We start from the raw sequence: 16,249 nt of genomic DNA on the forward strand, positions 1-16,249 counted from the left end.
GACCGTCACTGTGTCCAGTACTGACATCGAAGTACAAAGGACGCGGTATTTCAGAACGGGTGTGTTTCTCATAGCAAGAGTGCGATCCTCTTGTTGTGCTTAAGGAAACAGAAAATGGAGGAGGATACAAACACATTACACAACACTGTGTACCGTATACAGTAGACTAACAGTTCAGAGGTGACGACCGAGTCTGTCAGCGTGTCAGTGCACCCCGTCAAACTGGCGTCTGTGAAATGACGATCTGCAGACGATAATGTCACCAAAATTGGCCAACTCGCCCAGACTTCCCGACCGAACCCGGCGAAACAGCTGCGGGACGAGTTACGACGTCAAGTACATTCCAGATTCCCGCACCTGGCGTCTCCTCTCACTCTGGCTCTCGAGGAAGAATAAAAATTTAAAATTCCACATTCGGTCCCGACCGATCGCCGCGTCGTCCTCCGCCGGTCAGAACGGCTACCTCTTGGTCGAGAGGCCCCTCGGGTGGACACGCGTGGCCGAGTGCGGGACGTACCCGCCGCACTGCCGAGATTGCGACCGGGACCTCCGCACGACAGTCGGGCGGGCGCGTGGCTACGGAGGCGGACCTCGAGGAACGGGAAGTGTCGTGCCGTTCCTCCCTAAAGGTGGAGGGGTGCCACAGCCCGTATTAATATACACTGATGGGTGTCTAGACACTTTCGATCGGACAGAGTACGTCTAGTTTTGTAGGTTCTGTAACCACAGATTGACTCCATACAGGGGTGGCACACACATCTTTGCTTAACACCGTTTTTGGTGTGTGTGTGTGTGTGTGTGTGTGTGTGTGTGTGTGTGTGTGTGTGTGTGTGTGTTTTTGCAAGCAACAAGTTCTTGGCCAATTTATTTCGAATTTTTGCACGGAACTCTTACAAATATTGGGACAGACATAAGCTGCAGTGCTTTTTGACATATGTGTTATTCATTCATCATCTTGGACAGTTTCCAGCCACTGGCTGGGTCTGTCGGGAACACAAGCCTCTCCATCGTGTTCTGTCTTTCCACCATTCCCCTTCTTCCACCTTCATCCAGTTCTCTCCTCTTCTCATCACACATTCCTTTACTCCCTTCACCCATCTATCTCTTGGTCTTCCTCTGGGCCTCTTCCCCTCCAGTTGCAGATCAAACATCCTCTTTGGAATTCTTCCCTCATCCATTCTCTTCATGTGTCCATACCACTGCAGTCTTGATTTTTCTATTCTGTCCTGTACCGGTTCCTCCTTTAGTCTTTCCCTCACATACAAATTTCGCAATCTGTCTCGTCTTGTTACGCCCAACCTGCTCCTCTGGAACTTCATTTCACTAGCCTGTATTCTACTTTTGTCGCTTTTGTGCATTACCCATGTCTCACTTCCGTATGTCAATATGGGGACAAAGTAGGTTCGGTATATAATTCCCTTGGATTTCTGTGGCACCTCCTTGCTCCAAATAAGCCCCCTAATGCATTTGTAGAACTGCCCTGCTTTTCTGCACCTTTCATTTATTTCCATTGCGTTTCCCCCCTTACTTTCAATCACGCTTCCCAGGTACTTGAAGTTCTCTACCACTTGTAGTTTTTCCCCTCCACAAGTTATATCCACATTTGGCCTATTCTTCTTCCTTGTTGTGACGATTATTTCACTTTTCTTTGCAGAGAAATGCATTCCATATCGTGCTGCCGTTGCCTCCCATGCATCTAACTGCTCTTGCACCTCCTTCACACAATTTCCCCACAACATCAGGTCATCGGCAAAAAGCACTGCTTTCATTTTATGATCTCCAATTGCATCTGATACTTGCTGTAGGATTTCATCCATAACAATAATAAACAATAAAGGCGAAAGTGCACTTCCCTGTCGCAGCCCATTTTCCAGCTTGAACCATGCAGTACGTTCCCTCCCCACTTTCACACAACTCTCACTTCCCTCATACATTTTTCTGACTTTTCGTGTTATCTCTTCATCTATCCCTTTTGTCTCCAATAAGTCCAACCCCTCGTCCAAGTCGTGGGAGATGGGCAACGGCACAAAGTAGGGGATTGCCTTTAGGGGCGATGTACAGCGGGGACTTCGTGTGCCCCAGGACCGCTACGGTAGCTGAGAAGGCCCTATGGGAACCCTGAAACGTGACGGCTAACGGGGCTCTGGTGAAGCTGCGATAGGCCTAGCAAGCCAGTAGTGGATAAATCAACTGCTTTTAAAAAGGGAACATATGTGTTATACAAATACTATTTAAAATCTATACTACTACACGATGAGAAGTCGATGTTTAACATTATTAACAAAAATCTTAACAAGTTCTTGAGCAATTTACTTCAAATTTTCATACGACACTCTAATAAATGTTGAGACGGACACAGGTTACATATTTTTTAAATACATGCCGTACATAAATATGTGTATAATAATACGTGAAGAGAAAATATTGTTAGCAGAAATCTTGAAAGTTCTAGACCGATTTACTTCTAAATTTTACAAGATACCCGATAAACGTATGAACTGACAATGACTACAGTTTTTTAAAGGTATCTGAAATACATATAAAGGGGGGAAATGTTTCCAGAAAAATTCTCAAAAAGACCTGGACTGATTTGCTTCAAATTATTAAACGGTACTCTACTATGCATTCACATAGACATATGTTACATATTAATACTCTAACATACATTCAGATGGATGAGCACTCCATACTTTTTAAATAGCTACGTACATGTATTCTGTTAAAATCAACTGTGAGAAACAAAATGCTGTGCTGTGAAAATGTGCAGTACCATTTTCCTTGTCACAGTCAACTACAATACCAGTGCATTTGAACAATTATATACACTGTTTCTCCCACATATATTCATAATGTGACTTTTCACGCTTTCACGACGGATCTGTCGCAAATACGCTTCTCGGGTTTGCCGCAGGCTCGTACCGTGTAATTTGCACAATATTTCATCGATGCAACTGCCTGACATAATGGGGTGGTGGGAACTGCTGCTGTCACTGCCGCAAGGCGCGACCGATGACGATCGTGCGGCTGCGCTGGCAGAATTTATTGTGCCGGGAGCAGGCAATAAGCGTGCACGAGAAGATGCTCGTAGTCGGAGGAAAGCGGTGCTCCCGGTACCCCTGCTGGGAGCTGCAGAAAGGCCGTCCGCACGTGCACTACGGGCAACGGCTGTGCTGCCAGACGCTCCCGGGGATAAAGTCTGAACAAAATCTCAAGTCGTGCGTCGCGTCACTCGACGAATCGGAAGTTCTCGTTTTCCCCGTTTTGATTTAATGGCAGCCAGTGCTGGATTCTAGGCAGTGCTCAGTTGAAAACCTGCATCCCTGTCGATAAGATTGTCTGCCGTACGGGTGTGTAGGACCTCCTTAACAACAGTCCCAGAAAGATGACGCTGGGGATAAAATTTCTGTCTTTTCGTAAAGCGTACGATGTCCCGTGTCCAGGAAATGCTCTGCTATTGGTGATTTAACAGGTTGCCCCAGGCCCATATGACGACGGTGTTTGATGCGACGTTTTTGCACGGTTCGGCAAGTCTGCCTGATATAAGATTTTCCACATTGGCACGGGATTTTATACACGCCACGTTTCCTAAGGCCTAGGTCGTCTTTGACCGAGCACAATAAATTCCTCAATGTCGCTGGTGGCCGAAAAACTATTCATACTGCTTGCATGTAATTTTAGACACAAATAGTATACACAACTATGTGCTTTTTTGTTTTCTTCATTGCATCAGTTTCCACAGAAAACACAAAAGCTGTATGTACAGCTTATCATATTACGATTAGAATACTACTACGGAACCTGTATTGTGCAAAACTTTGTAACCCCACCCATTTGCAGATTAAAATTGTGTGAAATATTGTCACTGAAGCTACCATCCTCATAGATCGAGTGGCTGGAGAAGTCTCTCCTGCCCCATATAACAATAATAGCAACTGATTTACCCATTATTTTCAGCGAGAGAGAGAGAGAGAGAGAGAGAGAGAGAGAGAGAGAGAGTGTGTGTGTGTGTGTGTGTGTGTGTGTGTGTGTGTGTGTGTGTGTGTGTGTGCGCGTGGGGGGGGGGGGGGAGGAAATGGACAGAGAGAGGGGGGGATGGACATTATTGGGGGGGTGGGGGTTTATGAGGAGATCAGAATGTATATCCAGTTCTAGTAAATTTTGGCAATTGCAAAACTGCGTTGGGTTCACTAGTCGTTACATACAAGCAATAAATTATATAACAGCTATTTACAAAACAGCTACGTCATTTAATAGCTCGAATATACAAAGCTCTCTTCCAGCATTCAATACTTTGCAGACTGAGGAGAATTCACGTGGTAAAAGTTGGTGGCTTTGCACAGCAGGCCTACCGCATTGAGAAAATTCTGGAAAGACAACTGCGCGAGAAAGTAGCTAAGGTAAAGAGTATCACTGATAGCACCAGGGTCACACAACCTGTCTTCTGGGCTCAGTACACCTACGGAGTGGCGGTGTTACCTAGTGGCGCGTGCCGACAAGCGGAGCGTCGGTCACGAATCCCTCGTCGGGTGATAGGTCTCCATTTCGTAGACTTTCTACAGGAGATCAAGAACTCTGAGAAGTTGTCGACAGTCGCGTTTGTGGGCACTACTGGCAGAACGGCATCAAAGACGTGTAAAATTTCTACGAAGGCTTGTGGTCTCGGATCCTGGGTATCAGTGTGATGTTTACGTACTTGTAAAATTTCTGCGTAGGTTCATGGAATCTGAAAAGTTATCCACAACAGTTTTTTGAGCTCTGACCTCAAACCATAATTTGGTGTGCCAGATTTAGCTCGTCCCCAACTGAGCTCGTGGATCAATCTGTCATTGCAGGTGACAAGAAATGGTGTCTTTACACTAATATAATAAAAAGAGAGGAACGGTCGAGCCCAAACAAAGCAGCAACTCCCCGAACAAAGAACTGCACGTCTCCACAAAACATAATGTTGTACATCCGGTGCAACAGCAACCGTGTGGTGTATTAAGAAAAAGTTTGATAACTGTTTTAATTATAGAACACTAGCTCTTCTGAGGAACAGTCGCTCATTTCACTGACTGTAATCCACCTGCAACTTAGTCGAGTTGTACAAAGTTAACTTCACAGAACTTCTCGTCAATCCTTGCCGGACTAGCACTCCTGGAAGAAAGGATACCGCACAAAAGTGGCTTAGTCACAGTCTAGGAGTCTCTCTCTCTCTCTCTCTCTCTCTCTCTCTCTGGGTTCTCTATAATTCTGAGGCAGTGTCCTCTACTCCAGGGGTCGTTTCAACTTAGAACTTTCAGTGCTCTGTCAAATTATTCTCACATATCATCTATTCCATCACATCTTTGTCAATTCTTCTTCCCTTCCCATCATATGGTCTTCAGTTTCTTTCCTTTACAAAGCCCCCCTTCTACATGTTTCTTCCACCTTTCAGACTTCCCACTTAGCACTGGCTCACCAACCGAGTCCCTGACATTTGTACAACTACTCTCTCTTCCCCAAAGGATTCTTCAAGTTCTCCCATAAGTGGCATCTAACTTTCCCCTAGTCAAGTATGTGCTTTGCATTTCTCCTCTAACAGTACCTTCTTCACCATTTTATATTTTCTGTCAATTTTATTCTTTAGACAGCCAGGTTTCCTTTTCCCTGCTACATCTTCTGCATTTTATACTTTTTCTCCTTTCATCAATTACATTTAATATATTGTGTATTATCCAAAGATTTCTACTGAGCTTTGTCCATTTTTATTTGTAATTCACTGTTGATTTCTAAATTTACATACTGTCATTTCATCATTTGGAGAAAGTTAATGGAGCTGTCAGAGCTGTCAGAGCTATAAAATGGAGTGCCAAGAGCAGAAATCAGAATATTTTCGACATATTTTTCTGTTCGAGATTAATAGAGGAATGACAGCAGAAGAGGCAGCCAGAAACTATTCGCGTCACGTATGCCACTGGACAGAGCACGGCAAGAAAATGCCTTTCTCATTTCGAGGAGGATCATTTTGACATTAGTGACTATCTGTGTCTATGTTTCATGATGATTTTTTAAATGCATTAGTTCACAATGATTCACTTGAGTGTACTTGACAACTGTGATCATTTCACCATTATGTGAAATTTGCACACTTTGGGGAAGGTTCAAAAATCAAGTGTACAGGTACCGCACGCTCTAAGCCAAAATCACAAAAATTAATGTGTGGCCATACGTGCTAGCTCATTATTAATAATTGGCTCGTGAACAACACTGACCATTCCAATCGTGTATCATTGCAGGTGACAAGAAATGGTGTCTTTACACTAATATAATAAAAAGAGAGCAACGGTCGAGCCCAAACAAAGCAGCAACTCTCCGAACAAAGACCTGCATCTCTCCACAAGACATAATGTTATGCATCCGGTGCAACAGAAACCGTGTGGTGTACTACGAACTGCTTCACTGAGGTGCAACATCCACCGTCGACATTTACTGACAACAAATGAGCTGCCTTGCAGACGCAGTCTGGGAACAGAGACCGGGAAACTGTGACAAGTGATGCTACTCCACAATAATGCCTACCCACATTCTGCTAGGCTGACAAAAAACATTACATAGGAGTCGGGCTAGGAAGTCGCTCTGCACCCACCTCGTTCACCTGATCTCGCACTCTCAGATTTCCAACTTTTCCGTTTTCCATCAAACGACCTTCAAGGAACTTTCTTTCTGGTTCAAAATGTGCTCTGAACATCACATTCTTCTCACAACCACGAGATTTCTAATCGGGAGGTCGAAAAGCATTCCCAATTTACTAAAGCATTCGTAATTTGCTAATTTGCAGGTAGTGAAAGAGAATATATTATTGATGACTAAAGTCTCTGTTATGTGTATCTCTTGTCTTTGCTATACTTATGGAAAAATGCAATAAACTTTTGCGCAAACCTAATTTTTTCTTTCTCTTCCCCATCCAACTATAAGATTATAGGCTTCTATCTCAATTATACCTTTTTTCACATTAACATTGGCACTACATCTTATTTAATGAAAACAAATTTTACTCGTGTTGTGAAGAATATTTATTTGGGTTTTATTTAAAATCAGTGGGGACTTTAAATTTAATCATAGACACTGACTCATGTATTGAAAAACAACAATTTGAGCTCTTTCTGAAATAATTATGCCATCAGAATGAAAAAGAGCTGCTTCTCTTATCTCGATTGCTTTTCTCGTACAGATTGTCTTATGCCTGACAAAATGTTATTTGTCTCAGTTCACAGTCTCGTCGAATTTTTTGAGCGACAACATTTTGCGGTGGACTGTACAATATCTGCACTTTCATTTTCGGCATTTAAGTAACTTTCAAGTGTCTAAACTGCAAGCAATAATAAATACAAAATTGGTCATTCCACAGGCAATAAGTATGTGTCTCACAGTACTTTCAAGAAATAATCTCGACTGATTGTGGACAAAAACTACCCACGTGTCCAAAATGCAGCAGTTGCAACGTTCCTAAAATCAGTAACTTACAACCAATCCGAGGACTGTATCAAAGGCTTGTGCACACATCTTGGTAGTGTAAGCAGGTATACTCTTAGGAGTATCTGTCTTCATGAATAGATAGTGTTATAATTAATTTGCTAATTTATAGATCTCCGTCTCCTTTCCACATTTAATAAAGTGTCGCATTTTTCAGTTTTCTCCCGTTACTTTACGCATCACACTTAGGAGTATACTTGTTAACGCTACAAAAGATGGTTGTATCCAGATGGTTTTGGTTAAGAGTGCTTTATTAATCTGTCAGTTTCACGACACATTCTCATAACAAGACACTGTATTTGTTCCTTCATACAGACAGTGTACGTGACAAATGCTGACGAGATGTATAAGCTGACATGCTTTCCACTTATTTTAGTTATGTTGACAACAGCTGTGTTTTCACACCAGACGAGTAATTTTTGTCAGTTACCAATCCAGATTGTCAGAGTTCTACGAAACACGTCTGCCTGCGGAATGTCCGACTTTAGTATTTATTATCAATTGCAGCTCAGCGACTTGGAAATTTCTTAAATGTCGAAATTAAATAATTGAAAAGGCTTAGTCTTAGGTCCACTACTGTTCTTCGTACATCCGCTATTGTTCCTCACATATATAAATGATCGCCTGCATAATACACCACAAGTGGAATCAGTTCTTTTTGCAGATTGCACCAGTACTGTAATCGATCCGAGCATTCACACAGTAACGAGAAGAAATTGTAAACAGTGTTCTTAAAAGTATCACAAACTGGCTTTCTGCATATGGTTTCACCCTCAATTTTAAAAAGACACAACATCTTCAGTTCTGCAGGTCTGGAGGTACTACACCAAATTTTCATTTGATAATGTCATACGGAACAGTGTTCTGGGGTAACTCATCTTTAAGAAAGAAAATCTTCATCGCTCAAAAATGTGCCATAAGGATAATACATGATGCTCACCCACAACTATCTCGTAGACATTTGTTTAAGAAGTTGGGCTTTCCGACTACTGCGTCCCAGTATATTTGTTCCCTCATGAAGTTTGTGTAAGTAATCCACTAAAGCTCGAAAGGGACTGTGATGTACATAACCACATTACTGAATGGAAAAATGGCATTCACTACTCAATATGTTGTTAGCAACACAAGAAAGGGTGCACAATCTGAAAAAGTTTCTGCTTGACAATTCCTTCTATTCCATAGAAGAATTTCTATTATTGTAATGTAAAAGGCGGTGAGATGAAATTACTAAATCATATCCATATCCATATCTGTCCCCCCCCATGAACCATGGACCTTGCCGTTGGTGGGGAGGCTTGCGTGCCTCAGCGATACAGATAGCCGTACCGTAGGTGCAACCACAACGGAGGGGGATCTGTTGAGAGGCCAGACAAACGTGTGGTTCCTGAAGAGGGGCAGCAGCCTTTTCAGCAGTTGCAGGGGCAACAGTCTGGATGATTGACTGATCTGGCCTTGTAACATTAACCAAAACGGCCTTGCTGTGCTGGTACTGCGAACGGCTGAAAGCAAGTGGAAACTACGGCCGCATTCCCGAGGGCATGCAGCTTTACTGTATGGTTAAATGATGATGGCGTCCTCTTGGGTAAAATATTCCGGAGGTAAAATAGTCCCCCACTCGGACCTCCGGGCGGGGACTACTCAAGAGGACGTCGGTATCAGGAGAAAGAAAACTGGCGTTCTACGGATCGGAGCGTGGAATGTCAGATCCCTTAATCGGGCAGGTAGGTTAGAAAATTTAAAAAGGGAAATGGATAGGTTGAAGTTAGATATAGTGGGAATTAGTGAAGTTCGGTGGCAGGAGGAACAAGACTTCTGGTCAGGTGACTACAGGGTTATAAACACAAAGTCAAATAGGGGTAATGCAGGAGTAGGTTTAATAATGAATAGGAAAATAGGAATGCGGGTAAGCTACTACAAACAGCATAGTGAACGCATTATTGTGGCCAAGATAGATACGAAGCCCACGCCTACTACAGTAGTACAAGTTTATATGCCAACTAGCTCTGCAGATGACGAAGAAATTGATGAAATGTATGACGAGATAAAAGAAATTATTCAGATTGTGAAGGGAGACGAAAATTTAATAGTCATGGGTGACTGGAATTCGAGTGTAGGAAAAGGGAGAGAAGGAAACATAGCAGGTGAATATGGATTGGGGGACAGAAATGAAAGAGGAAGCCGCCTGGTCGAATTTTGCACAGAGCACAACATAATCATAACTAACACTTGGTTTAAGAATCATGAAAGAAGGTTGTATACATGGAAGAACCCTGGAGATACTAAAAGGTATCAGATAGATTATATAATGGTAAGACAGAGATTTAGGAACCAGGTTTTAAATTGTAAGACATTTCCAGGGGCAGATGTGGACTCTGACCACAATCTATTGGTTATGACCTGTAGATTAAAACTGAAGAAACTGCAAAAAGGTGGGAATTTAAGGAGATGGGACCTGGATAAACTAAAAGAACCAGAGGTTGTACAGAGATTCAGGGAGAGCATAAGGGAGCAATTGACAGGAATGGGGGAAATAAATACAGTAGAAGAAGAATGGGTAGCTTTGAGGGATGAAGTAGTGAAGGCAGCAGAGGATCAAGTAGGTAAAAAGACGAGGGCTAGTAGAAATCCTTGGGTAACAGAAGAAATATTGAATTTAATTGATGAAAGGAGAAAATATAAAAATGCAGTAAGTGAAACAGGCAAAAAGGAATACAAACGTCTCAAAAATGAGATCGACAGGAAGTGCAAAATGGCTAAGCAGGGATGGCTAGAGGACAAATGTAAGGATGTAGAGGCCTATCTCACTAGGGGTAAGATAGATACCGCCTACAGGAAAATTAAAGAGACCTTTGGAGATAAGAGAATGACTTGTATGAATATCAAGAGCTCAGATGGAAACCCAGTTCTAAGCAAAGAAGGGAAAGCAGAAAGGTGGAAGGAGTATATAGAGGGTTTATACAAGGGCGATGTACTTGAGGACAATATTATGGAAATGGAAGAGGATGTAGATGAAGATGAAATGGGAGATACGATACTGCGTGAAGAGTTTGACAGAGCACTGAAAGACCTGAGTCGAAACAAGGCCCCCGGAGTAGACAATATTCCATTGGAACTACTGACGGCCGTGGGAGAGCCAGTCCTGACAAAACTCTACCATCTGGTGAGCAAGATGTATGAAACAGGCGAAATACCCTCAGACTTCAAGAAGAATATAATAATTCCAATCCCAAAGAAAGCAGGTGTTGACAGATGTGAAAATTACCGAACTATCAGTTTAATAAGTCACAGCTGCAAAATACTAACGCGAATTCTTTACAGACGAATGGAAAAACTAGTAGAAGCCAACCTCGGGGAAGATCAGTTTGGATTCCGTAGAAACACTGGAACACGTGAGGCAATACTGACCTTACGACTTATCTTAGAAGAAAGATTAAGGAAAGGCAAACCTACGTTTCTAGCATTTGTAGACTTAGAGAAAGCTTTTGACAAAGTTAACTGGAATACTCTCTTTCAAATTCTGAAGGTGGCAGGGGTAAAATACAGGGAGCGAAAGGCTATTTACAATTTGTACAGAAACCAAATGGCAGTTATAAGAGTCAAGGGACATGAAAGGGAAGCAGTGGTTGGGAAGGGAGTAAGACAGGGTTGTAGCCTCTCCCCGATGCTGTTCAATCTGTATATTGAGCAAGCAGTAAAGGAAACAAAAGAAAAATTCGGAGTAGGTATTAAAATTCATGGAGAAGAAATAAAAACTTTGAGGTTCGCCGATGACATTGTAATTCTGTCAGAGACAGCAAAGGACTTGGAAGAGCAGTTGAATGGAATGGACAGTGTCTTGAAAGGAGGATATAAGATGAACATCAACAAAAGCAAAACAAGGATAATGGAATGTAGTCTAATTAAGTCGGGTGATGCTGAGGGAATTAGATTAGGAAATGAGGCACTTAAAGTAGTAAAGGAGTTTTGCTATTTGGGGAGCAAAATAACTGATGATGGTCGAAGTAGAGAGGATATAAAATGTAGGCTGGCAATGGCAAGGAAAGCGTTTCTGAAGAAGAGAAATTTGTTAACATCCAGTATTGATTTAAATGTCAGGAAGTCATTTCTGAAAGTATTCGTATGGAGTGTAGCCATGTATGGAAGTGAAACATGGACGATAAATAGTTTGGACAAGAAGAGAATAGACGTTTTCGAAATGTGGTGCTACAGAAGAATGCTCAAGATTAGATGGGTAGATCACATAACTAATGAGGAAGTATTGAATAGGATTGGGGAGAAGAGAAGTTTGTGGCACAACTTGACTACAAGAAGGGATCGGTTGGTAGGACATGTTCTGAGGCATCAAGGGATCACCAATTTAGTATTGGAGGGCAGCGTGGAGGGTAAAAATCGTAGAGGGAGACCAAGAGATGAATACACTAAGCAGATTCAGAAGGATGTAGGTTGCAGTAGGTACTGGGAGATGAAAAAGCTTGCACAGGATAGAGTAGCATGGAGAGCTGCATCAAACCAGTATCAGGACTGAAGACCACAACAACAACATCCATATCTGTATATTTGAAAGAAAGAAAGAAAGCAAGGAAGGAAGGAAAGAAGAAGGAAGGAAGAAAGAAAGAAGAAGAAAGAAAGGAAGGAAGGAAGAAGAAGGAAGAAAGAAGAAGGAAGGAAGAATAGAAGAAACAAAGAAAGAAAGAATGAATGGATGAAGAAAGAAGGAAGAAATAAAGAGAGGAAGAAAGAAAGAAAGAAAAAAGAAGAAGAAAGAAAGAAAGATTAAGGGATCTGACATCCCACTCTCCGCTGAACAGACCGCCAGTTTCTTTTATCCTGACAAGACATCCTCCTGAGTAGTCCCCTCCCGGAGATCCGAATGAGGATATTTTACCCAAGAGGACGCCATCATCATTTGTCCATACAGTAAAGCTGCATGCCCTCAGGAAAAATTACGGCTGTAGTTTCCCCTCGCTTACAGCTGTTCGCAGTACCACAACAGCAAGCCCGTTTTGATTAGTGTTACAAGGCCCGATCAGTCGATCATTCAAAATGTTGCCCCTGCAACTACTGAAAAGGCTGCTGCCCCTCTTCAGGAACCTCAGATTTGTCTGGCCTCTCAACAGATACCCCTCCGTCGTAGTTGTACCCGCCATCTGAATCGTCGAGGCACGCAAGCCTCCCCACCGATGGCAAGATCCAGGGTTCGTGGAGTGCAATCGAGAATTAATACAAGTATTGATATAAGAACGAAAATATCACACACAACTTCACTTTAAAAAAAGACGCACCACGAAAGAACTATCCGAGTGGGACAGAAATTTGTAAATGTGATGTACGTGTACAGACAAACTAATGGTTGCATTTAAAGAAAACCTGTACGATTTGTTCAAGAGAAAAACTTTACAAATTGAGCAAATCAACAATGTCTGCCACTCGGCATCGATTAATAAAGTTGACGGGTCCCATCCTGAGGAATATCGTGCCAAATAGGGTCCAATTGAGGCGTTAGATCGTCATAATTGATGGTAGGCCCTGCTAACAATGCTCATTTTGAGAGAGAGCCGGCGATCTTGCTGGCCGAGAGAAGGTTTGGCAAGCACCAAGAGAATCAGTGGAAACCCTCGCCTTATGTGGGGGGGCGTTATCTAGCTAGAATGTAAGCCCAGGATGACTCGCCACGAAGGGCAACAAAATGATGCGTAGAGTATAGTCGACGTACCGCTCTACTGTAAGGGTGCTGCGAGAGAAGACAACCAAAGGGGTTGTCGGGATATATGGCAGTCAGGCTGGTATCCCACCACGTTTCCAGAAACGTCTTCCGAGAATCTCATTGGTGGGAATAAAATTGTCTTCACAGATGAGTCCCGCTTTAAACTGAGGCGTGACGACCTGCGAAGGCGTATCTGGAGAAGGTCCAGACAACTGCAGTGGGATACCAACTTGCCCGCCGCCCGCCGCCCGCCGTATGCGCTGACAGACAGGAGAGATGGTCTGGGGTGTCATACCTTTTCATAGCAGCCATCCTGGGCTTACATTGCAGCGAGATAATATCCACCATCGTAGGGAAAGAGTTTATACCGATGTCAAAATTTTGAGAAAATAGGAGCAAAATATAGGGAAAGGCGATTAACATACTCGTGCAATACGTACAAGAACAAGAGGGAAAAATAAGACAGGAAGACCGAGAGTGAAGTGGTCGGATTAAAATGGGTGTAAGCCAGGTATGTTTTCTATACAAAGAAAGAAAGAAAGACCAATAAAATGTTCAGCACGTAGCCATATTTACAAATTAATCTGCAATGCTTGCCGCACCATTACGACCGTGCATATGATTTGTGGAAAATGAAGCTAAATAAGTAACTATAATAAATAGTGCAGCTGACGGCAGACACGTGCCACATCATTACGATTCACTGTGTATACGATTCGTGTGCCCTGCAATGAGGAATGTCCCGTTCACTATTTTTCCCACCCCTCCTACAGTGGTATTCTGCCGTCCACCGAACCTACACAGTGTACTCGTGCGTCCCAACACGACCCCTGCTCCCAATCCCTTACCTCGTGGCTCGTACCCCTGTAACAGACCCAGATGCGAGGCCTCTCCCGAACGTCCTCCCACCACCACCACCACCACCACCACCACCACCACCACCACTTACTCCAGTCCGATCACAGACACCGTCTCCCCCGTCAGAGGCAGGGCTACCTGTCAAACCAGATCTACGAGCTAAGCTGCCGCATTCTACGTGGGCACGACAACTGACGAGCTCCCCGTCCACGAACGGCCACAGACGAACTGTGGTCGAGAAAGCGGCGGACCACCCCGTCACCGAGATCGCCGCCAGACGTGACCTCCTCCATTTCGACGACTGCTTCACAGCCTGTGCCGTACGGATCCTCCCCATCTACACCAGCTTTTCCGAATTGCGTAGGTGGGAACTTTACCTATAATATATCTTATGTTCCCGTGACACTCCTGGCCCCAACCTTTGGTATTCGTCGTCCTCACCCATTCTGCCTCCCCGTTCCCATTGCAACACCACACAGCCCTCATTCCACCGTCGCACGCAGTCCCCACTGCTCTCCTTTTCCACTGCCCACTTCTCCCCTGCCCTCCTCACTGCACACAGCTGTCCTGCCCCCTCTACCTCATTCTAGCAGCACTGCACCGTCCCCCGTCCCTCCCCCTCCCCACACCAGCCTCCTCCTCACCCCCACCGTGCACCGGTGCTGCTCGCAGTGTGACTGCAGTCGTGTGTGTGTGTGAGTCGCACCCGTGTCTGCGTCTGTGTGCACGCGTGCTCGTGTGTGTGTGTATTTTTCGTGAAGGCCTTACGGGCCGAAAGCTTTATTCGGAACGGACTTCTTCTCGTACCTACCTGCGACTCGGCATCTCCGCTGTACGGTGAGTGGCGACTTTCCTTTTCGTAATATTGCCACAGCAGAAGTCGAGTAGAACGGTCGCTGTAGTGTAGTGGTAACGGTACTAGACTGTCGCGCGGAGGAAGTTTGAAACTCGCCCGAACTGTAAAATTTTAATTTCTATATTCGGTTCGAGTACATTCTAGAAGTATCCCCAAATGTCGAGAATAGTTGTACCGGAATGTTCTGTAACTGTACATATACCGAACGTGTTCTGGTCACGGGCAGATCGCTTCGCACTCTCGCCAAATAAACTTTCGTCGAGTGAAGTCAGTGTTCGTCATTCGTCTAATTGCACCTTCTTATACGTGACAATAATGTTACACTCCGTCCCGGATTTTCTATCGTTTGAGTGTTATACACAATTCTGTGAAAGTTAGATATGCAGATGTAAATCCTCGACGAGCTACACGCGGTACAAATCGTCCCTGATAATGACTGCCTACAGATAACTACTAGATATACTTAAATAGTTTTGAATGTAAATGACTGTTAATAACAGTTATGTTAAATTACTACAGAAGTGCAAATAATGAATGTGAAACGTTTGCTTGAAAGAACGAGTGTCTAGAGGCTCAAAGGACAAATTTTCTCCAGGCTGGCCGTACGTATTTTGTAATTTTAACGTAACTATTTCGTATTGTAAAACTGAATGAGAGCACATTTCTCAGTTTCCCAAAAAACTGTGTCAATTTTGTAACAGTGGGTCACAAAATGAATGTAAGGATTGTAGATTATTCTAACATTGTTTGTACACACGTAAATAGTGTGTCATTGAAACGGTGGTCACTGTTTCGATACATAATACAGATTCTGCAATGTGCAACATTGTGGAAAGTATTTGAGAACAGACAGCAGTCTTTTGCCCGCACCTCACTTCTGTCGGAGACTTCAGTCTGTCGCGAGTAGGTTCGGCGGCCGACGAGGTCGTCCGGATGGCGAAGCGGCTGCACCGGTTACGTATTTCGGCTCCTTACGGGTGCCGAGTGTCGGACTACGAATAATTTCGGCGAACGGAGGCTCGTACTTTAACGGCCCTCTCGGTACGTTGGCAGTTTTGCTGCAGTTAATATCGAGACCCACTGTTAAGGACTCGTCTGCTCGTTTTGAAACCAACTGTTAGTGGCGACGAGTGCTGCCGGCTTTCAGTGTCTGCTTAAGAATTTTGTGATTACTGCGCTGCTAAACGAACTTTGCACACACGTGTTCAGCTTGTGTTGCTACTGTGCACTGTGTTAATTATTATTTACCTCCATTTCTATTCGAATCCTCAACCGCGTAACGCCACAATTCACACACGTGGCAATCGTCGCATAAACATTTATCAGATTTAAAAGAT

The sequence above is a fragment of the Schistocerca americana genome, chromosome 11 (genome assembly GCF_021461395.2).
Source record: "Schistocerca americana isolate TAMUIC-IGC-003095 chromosome 11, iqSchAmer2.1, whole genome shotgun sequence".
Taxonomy (NCBI): Eukaryota; Metazoa; Arthropoda; class Insecta; order Orthoptera; family Acrididae; genus Schistocerca; species Schistocerca americana.